Raw genomic sequence first — 9,045 nt, 5'->3', positions numbered from 1 at the left:
TACACGATTTGATAGATTTTTTCCAGGGGTCGACTGACGATGTGGTGAGTGGGTAAACGTACAATCTTGTTCGGTTGGTGAGTGGTCACTTTAAAGTTTCCATCCTCTCCCGATTGCAAGGCTTCTTTCAATACCCCAAAGTTGACCACTCGACTGGTACGATAATTCAGAGTCAGTCCTTTCACTTTGCACTCCGTGTGCACTTCTCCTTGTTTGTCCCGGTATTGGTAGCCGTAATTTTTAGGACCGCCACTCGCGAAACTTAGAATCTTGTCGTCGGGGTGTTCGTCTGTCCAGGCTCCTAAACGGTTTTCTTCGATGTTAGGGTGTTGCTGACCCGGTTGATCGATGTAGATGCAACTGTCCGTGTCAAAGTACAGGACGCGTTCCCCTAACAGTTCTAAAGCTTCGTACAATTTTAAGCGAGCATGGGCTGTCACGTAAGCCGCAATGATGACATTTCCAAAAGGGTCGTCTTGTACAAAGTCCAGATCTTCTTCGTAATTGACCAAGATCAAATCCTCACGAACGACGTCCACGTGTTTCATGTATTTGGTTTTGTCGTGAATCATTTGGAAGTAGCGGGAAGGTTCTGTCAAATATTCCGTCTTGGGTAAACACGGTCGTTGTGCCATTTTTCCCCACAAGCAATTTAACATCACTTTGGCAAACGATCGCCTGCCTTCGTTTTTCTCTATGTGGTCTAAAGTGATGCCTTCTTGTTCCCGGTATTTCTCTTTGAATTTTATTTGGTCTTCGGGAGTGTGACACCAGGAAGGATAGCCGCTGGCTTCTTGCTTCAGTTTCAAAAAGGCATCCACGTAGTCGGCGAAAATGCCTTTCTGACTGGGATCACCCTTGTGGTATTGTTGTGTCTTGGGAAAGTGGCAAATTTCGTACACTTCTAACAGTTGGTATCCCATGTCCAGAGCTTTGAACAATTCTACGCTGACCCAGGTTCCCGTCAAGGCACGTTCTTCCTGGGTGTGCTGACAAGGTAGGTCTTGGTTGCACGTTTCGGCACAAGTACGGCACAATGGAAACATCAGTTTGCCTTGACAATGGTGAGGTAAGACGGGATGGTATAGGTTCGTGGGAGGCAAAACTTTACACTTGATCAAGCCTTCGTATTGTCGAATGTTTTTCAGGTCGATGTGTTCCGTTAACAATTGCGGGTGCCCTACAGGAAAGCGACAATATTTGCACACGTAGGGATACAGCGAACACACGTCCAAGTATTTGATTTCTTCTCCTTTCTCTTCGTCGGCTTGGTACAGCAAACAGGTGGCATTGGTCCTTCCTCCGTACAAACTATCCCTCGGGTTCAGCGGGTCCATGAACTGGTAACTTTCCACGAGGCGTTTAAACTCGGGATCGGTTTTCATACGGTGATCGTACTCGTGTTCCCACATTTCCACCACTTGGTATCCTTCCTGTTCCAACTTTAGGCGCCGCTGACAAGTGTCCTGGTACAAGTCTTCCATGGTTCGTTGTAAAAACAGATTTTTAGTGCTACGATCAGGGTAACAGACGGGACATCCGTGAAATAAGCAACCGTTAAACTCGTACACGATCTTCGGGTTTTCTAAGTCCCAGCCATCTACCGAATACGTTCCGATGGTCTTTTCACCCCCTCCGTTGCGAGCATGCTGAATCCATTTGTTTTCCTTGTCGCACAAGTAATGTAACCAACGTAGGGCTTTGACCGAGTATTGACGTTTGACAAAGTTGGTCGTTTGAGGGCTGATGACAGCCACGGTGTTTTCAGGCATGAATCGTTGTCGATACACTAAGGAACACGCTTTGGCAATGGTGCAAGCTTCTTTCAAAGGATCGACCCCTCCGTGTTCCATGAACAGTTCTCGAAATTTTCCACAGCAACGCCGTAAAATGTCCACGTCGGAACGACAATACTTTAGCATTTCTTCCTGAAAGTCGAAAGGGTCCGAGGCGTGAGCCTGGTACCAAGCGTAGAAAGCTTCTGTTGTTCGGTACGCATGTTGTCGGGGTCGTAATAGTGAGCCTCAGGTAAATGGGGTAGAACGGCATGTTGATTGGCTTCCGTATTGAAAAAGTGTGGAAAGTACCCTTTAGCCATTTCTGTCATTCCAAACGTTTTAGGCATTCGACTCAAAGGCATGGCCAAATAGCTCATCGAATCTTTAAACTGTACTTGTCCCACTTGCATGAAAATGATTTTGGCTCCGTTCAAAGTCACTTTAGGACGTTCGGTGCCATGTTCCGTATAGTATCTGAGAAGAAACTGTCCATCGTATCCGGAGAAATTGTGAGCCATCACCGTGGCATGACGATGACAATCTCCGTAACGTTCGATGTCCTCTTGGCTCCACGTCTTGTCGATGGGGTCTAAGACCCATCGAGCGAAATCGGCTAGCGTGTTCGGTCCCCGAAAGATTTTTTCACGTCCTCCAGGAATCTTGCTGCAGTGAGAGCAATGACTGAAGATAGGTTCTTGAATGCACTTCTCGCACGAACGATGAGCCACGCAGAAATTAGGAATGTGAATGCCAGTCTCTTGCATGCATTCGAAATCGAAAAAGATGAAATTGCTTTTCTTCTTGTGACCATCCTCTTTCTCTGGTTGGGGTTGGTATTTTTGCACGTAGCATTGGTGTTTCAAGTCCACGATGTGATGACAAATGTGACATTTTTTTTTTTCTGAACATACGTGTGCCTTGGTACTATTGGTACGTATGCCTTGTCTACACGTAGGGCACAATCTCAGGAGTTGACAAGCACATTTCTGCTGTGAACCTTGCGTCTTCAGATGTTGTTGGTAACAGGCAGGGCTGACAAACGTGCGCAGACAAGCAGGACAATGCAATGGTTTTTGCCCTTCGCTCAGACAGGGTGGAGAGGTCAAACATCCTGGGCATTTCGATCCACAATGTTTGTGTTGCTCTCGATTATTATAACCACGGTCACATTTCTCACAGTAATATCTGTATCCCAGGAAACCGGGGATGGCGGTAATGGTATCGAAATGTTCATCGTGATAATAGACATGAATGTATTTTCCGTCCTTAAAGTCTTGGCCTCGAAACAAGAGAGGTCCGCGCACTTCTTGAGGGTGCACTTTCAAGGTGTATCGTGGAGCTAGGGCATCTTGCAATTTTTGCATCTCAGGAATGCCACAGGGTGTGTCTTTGGACAGTCCGGCTTGTTGTAACAGGAGTTCTGCTTCATTTCGTTGTTTGGCTCGATCGGATCGTTGAATAGTTTTCCAGGTTCTTTTCCATTCTACCGTGTCGTTCTTGTTGGCATAGGTTCGTCCCACCACGATGGCACGGGCTAAACACATCTGGTCTTGAGGGTTGTTAATTCGGACGAGACTTGTTTTGGTGTTGCGAAGGTCGTCCACCAATAAGACCTTTTTGCGTCCAGTCCCTTGAGGAGGAGAGACGTGGGCCATTTTCAGTGTGGCTTTACCATCGGTGATGTCAAACTGATCATTAGATTGTTGTACGTGTTGAATCTTGTCCATGACTTTGGAAGGGGTTAGTTCTGCGGGTCTGCTAAACTCGATCCAAACAGGGGATTTCAAGCTGTCGTGATCTATGGATAGTGTCAAGAAATCGTCTTCTTTGGGTTGACATTGTCGCTTTAGTGTGGTGAGCAAAGAATCCCACATCTCGGTGATAAACCCTTCTGCTTTCTCCAATGGTACGTCGGACTTGAAATCTTTAAACTTCACCGTGTAGGTGTAAGTCGTGGTTCTAAATTTTCTAGAGGGTCGCTTTTCCGTCTCTCGAATGTGATAGTACTTTTCAGGGTTAACTGGTGGACTTTGGTTTGGAGTGGGCTCTCTATGTCTGGTCGCAGACGTGGAAGGTGTTGGTTCAGGTTTGCTCATGTCTTCGTTTTGAGCGAACACTTCTTTTCGTGTGTGAGGCGATACGTCACTTCGCTGCCTCTTACGTTCTTCTTCTCTCTCACTGAAATCGTGCGATCGTTTCATCTCGATTGCTGATTCAGAAATGATTTAACCAAGTTCATTCTCTCCATATATACCCTCTCTACCTCTTGTTGTCACAATGACTTGGTATATTTCACAAGGGCAAGTGAAAGCCAAGCATATAGGAGCCCAACGACAGCGGTGCGTCTTAAACACCTCATGCATCTTGATGACCCTTCGATTCAAACCCTACCACGAAAGAAAAAAGTTGCAAGAAAAAAACCCAGACAGTTGGTGTCTTCAAGAGAGCTAGAGACGCCGGCACTGTGTCGCTGGGACACGTACGTACTCCAGAAAACTACGCCACTCGACAACGTTGTCTCCTTCTCTCAGTCACTTCTACTTTGTCGCTGAATACATTCTACCAACCCTGTTTTAACACACGTTTCTTCATCTGATATTTTTTAAAAATATACTAAACGCATTTTTAAAAGAACTACCCTTTTTTGACAGCAGTGACGGCGTCTCCTCCTGCTGTTACCACTGTTGCTGCACAAAGATGATCTTTCCTTAAGATCAAAATATGAGACAGAGCAAGTAAGTTGTGAAGTTGAGCGGAGGTGTCTAAACAACAACTGTCAAGCCCCTATGTTCCATTTCTGTTTGTGATAATAACTTGTGATACTTCACATTTTCTAAAGTGGAAATCTTTACAAACCGTACAAAAGTTATATGACTTTGGCTTCTGACAGTTGTACAGACTCTTCACTTTATAAGTGTCACGAGAAAATAGTGTATCCAAGTTTTACCATTTTCCAAAACACCCACACACTTGCAACGTGACCAGAATCTGTACTTCTTTATTTGTGGATATCCAACAGACCCGTCCCAGCATATATAGCTGGTTAAGAACTGTAGGAATATCACCTCATTTTTTTTCCAGAAATATCAAAGCTTTTATGTGTATCTTCCCTGTTCCACCCTTTATTAGTGCTTAGGTATATTCCCTAAAAACACAAACAATTTGGAACAAAATTAAATTTTGAATTAAGATTTCTCTCTGTTTATAGATTTTTTTTCAAGTTGTTGGTACATGGCATATGACATCCAAATACTTTCTCAAACTGAGAGGCATTTCTACACATGTCATTGCCTTTGTTAAATTCGGTTTTGTTGGTTAGTCATCGTTAATCTTTAATTCTATTTTTATCATGTATTTCTTTTTTGCTAGAAGATTTAATTTATTTATGTTGTTTAGTCTGCTGCTGCAAAAAAGAAAATGCATGTATCTATAGCAAAGTGTTTAAGTTTGTTCAGTTTTTTATTTCAAGCTCTACAAAAGATACCAAGTTTGTCTTGCAAGGGGATTGAAACTTTAAGTTACGCGGACGTGAAGGAAAACATACCTTTGTTACTACAATTTGCTGTCTTTGTGTTCGTTCTAATCATACTTACCTTATATCTTTTTGTTTTAGGATCATATTTCTTCTGATGTAAATACATACATCAATGGATAGACAGCTTGGGTTAACATCCTTGAGGTTCACTGTACTTTTAGTTTCTTTACTTCATACAAACCCCAAAATCACTAGCTTGAAGGGAAAAAAATAACAAAAAACTGACACCTGGTACTCTAACACATCTGTCTCTGTTGATGTGAGTGTGCTTGACAAAATGTTTGAGTAAGATTAAAAATGTTTGTCAGTTTCAAAACTCGAACCAGTACTGTGGCCGTTTAATATTTTCATGTGGCAAGAAGAAATGGTACAATACGCAACAAAGGGATTGTACATTTACACTCCAATCTGTCTGCACTGCAATGGTAACAACGCTCTTGCGTTGACATTATTTTGCCACACTACCTAAGAAAAAACAATTCATCACTCATCATAAACGATTTCATTGGCTATACATATTTTCTTACCGCTTTCGCTTCGAATTGACTTCAGTACCTTTTCGCACAGTGACAAGATCGGACGTGTTTTGTTTTTTTTTTTTCTTTTTTTTTATTCTGCGGCTGGTCGCTACACTATTTGCTCTGAATTTACAACCAAACATTGTGTTACGCATTGTAAGTGACTTCATTGGCCAACCGATATTTTACACTTCTGTCTCTATTCATGTGAGTGTGCTTGTCAAAATGTTTGAGCAAGATTAAAAATGTTTGTCAGTTTCAAAACGCGAACCAGTACTGTGGCCGTTTAGTATTTGATCTGGCAAGAAGAAATGGTACAATACGCAACAAAGCGTTTGTACGTTTACACTCTCCAATCTGTCTGCACTGCAATGGTAACAACGCTCTTGCGTTGGCATTATTTTGCCACACTACCTAAGAAAAAAACAATGCATCACTCATCATAAACGATTTCATTGGCTATACTTATTTTCTTACCGCTTTCGCTTCGAATTGACTTCAGTACCGTTTCGCACAGTGACAAGATCGGACGTGTTTTTTTTTTTTTTTTTTTTTTATTCTGCGGCTGGTCGCTACTCTACTTGCCCTGAATTTACAACCAAACAATGTGTTGCACATTGTAAGTGACTTCATTGGTCAGTCGATATTTTCCACCGCCTTAGCTTCAAATTGGTTTCACTTGTTATTCGCACCGCGAGATGATCAGACGCGTTTTTCTGTACCTGACCATTAGTCACTTCACAAACAATAAAACTAACACACAAATGATCACGCCATGGGCGACTCATGGAAATTATGTTAGTCATGTTACGAAATATATCACGACTTGTTTGGATGTACTTTTCTGTGGTCACTCTTTAATCACATGCGTCTTCAGTTCACTCTTGTAATATTTTTTAAAGGGTGTATTTTTTTCTATGGATGTGATTGTTATGTTCTATATGTTCTTTTATGTTTTCAGTGATTTTACTTTATATCTGTATTTTAATTTAGATGTATAGACTATGTAGTCTGAAATAAAGAATTCTTATCTTATCTTATGTAAGTGGAATGAGTGTTTCTTTGAAACTTTCATAAGGAAAATATAACGTAAAAAAAAACAAACGTACGTGTCGTGATATTTTTAAAGTAGGAATACATGCTTTCTCTCTCTCTCTCTCTGGTTTTGATTTATGCCCTAATGAAATATGTTCCCGTTTGAAGATACCTCTCCAAAATTGTGATCAGTGGTCACCATAATTACGCGAACTGTTCCGTTTGTCATCTTATTTTTTTCAAAAGTTTACACTCTAGAAAATTGTAGAACGATTTTGTTTCTTCCATCAGTAAATCTTTGGATAAAATAAAAGCTTGAGTCTGCACAATTCTGGTATCTTAACTTTATCCTATTTTGGAACTGCAACATGTCACGGAATTTTTTTTCTTCTAACATTAGATTTACAGTTTTTCAGAAAAAAAGACAATCACACGGCTTTTTCAAGAATGAAGCAAGCCACATTGCACTGTATAACCCTGCTTATGGTTAACTCTGAATTCTAAAGTCAAAACATGGGTTCAGGAAAAAATGTAACAATGTTCGTCCTATCCTCCTAAGACGAACATTGTTACAATTTTTTCCTGAACCCATGTTTTGACTTTAGAATTCAGAGTTAACCATAAGCAGGGTTATACAGTGCAATGTGGCTTGCTTCATTCTTGAAAAAGCCGTGTGATTGTCTTTTTTTCTGAAAAACTGTAAATCTAATGTTAGAAGAAAAAAAATTCCGTGACATGTTGCAGTTCCAAAATAGGATAAAGTTAAGATACCAGAATTGTGCAGACTCAAGCTTTTATTTTATCCAAAGATTTACTGATGGAAGAAACAAAATCGTTCTACAATTTTCTAGAGTGTAAACTTTTGAAAAAAATAAGATGACAAACGGAACAGTTCGCGTAATTATGGTGACCACTGATCACAATTTTGGAGAGGTATCTTCAAACGGGAACATATTTCATTAGGGCATAAATCAAAACCAGAGAGAGAGAGAGAGAGAAAGCATGTATTCCTACTTTAAAAATATCACGACACGTACGTTTGTTTTTTTTACGGTATATTTTCCTTATGAAAGTTTCAAAGAAACACTCATTCCACTTACATAAGATAAGATAAGAATTCTTTATTTCAGACTACATAGTCTATACATCTAAATTAAAATACAGATATAAAGTAAAATCACTGAAAACATAAAAGAACATATAGAACATAACAATCACATCCATAGAAAAAAATACACCCTTTAAAAAATATTACAAGAGTGAACTGAAGACGCATGTGATTAAAGAGTGACCACAGAAAAGTACATCCAAACAAGTCGTGATATATTTCGTAACATGACTAACATAATTTCCATGAGTCGCCCATGGCGTGATCATTTGTGTGTTAGTTTTATTGTTTGTGAAGTGACTAATGGTCAGGTACAGAAAAACGCGTCTGATCATCTCGCGGTGCGAATAACAAGTGAAACCAATTTGAAGCTAAGGCGGTGGAAAATATCGACTGACCAATGAAGTCACTTACAATGTGCAACACATTGTTTGGTTGTAAATTCAGGGCAAGTAGAGTAGCGACCAGCCGCAGAATAAAAAAAAAAAAAAAAAAAAACACGTCCGATCTTGTCACTGTGCGAAACGGTACTGAAGTCAATTCGAAGCGAAAGCGGTAAGAAAATAAGTATAGCCAATGAAATCGTTTATGATGAGTGATGCATTGTTTTTTTCTTAGGTAGTGTGGCAAAATAATGCCAACGCAAGAGCGTTGTTACCATTGCAGTGCAGACAGATTGGAGAGTGTAAACGTACAAACCCTTTGTTGCGTATTGTACCATTTCTTCTTGCCAGATCAAATACTAAACGGCCACAGTACTGGTTCGCGTTTTGAAACTGACAAACATTTTTAATCTTGCTCAAACATTTTGACAAGAACACTCACATGAATAGAGACAGAAGTGTAAAATATCGGTTGGCCAATGAAGTCACTTACAATGCGTAACACAATGTTTGGTTGTAAATTCAGAGCAAATAGTGTAGCGACCAGCCGCAGAATAAAAAAAAAGAAAAAAAAAAACAAAACACGTCCGATCTTGTCACTGTGCGAAAAGGTACTGAAGTCAATTCGAAGCGAAAGCGGTAAGAAAATATGTATAGCCAATGAAATCGTTTATGATGAGTGATGAAT

Source organism: Sinohyriopsis cumingii, chromosome 15 (genome assembly GCF_028554795.1).
Source record: "Sinohyriopsis cumingii isolate HCF-2022 chromosome 15, ASM2855479v2, whole genome shotgun sequence".
NCBI classification, from domain to species: Eukaryota; Metazoa; Mollusca; class Bivalvia; order Unionida; family Unionidae; genus Sinohyriopsis; species Sinohyriopsis cumingii.
This window is presented reverse-complemented; position numbering follows the sequence as displayed.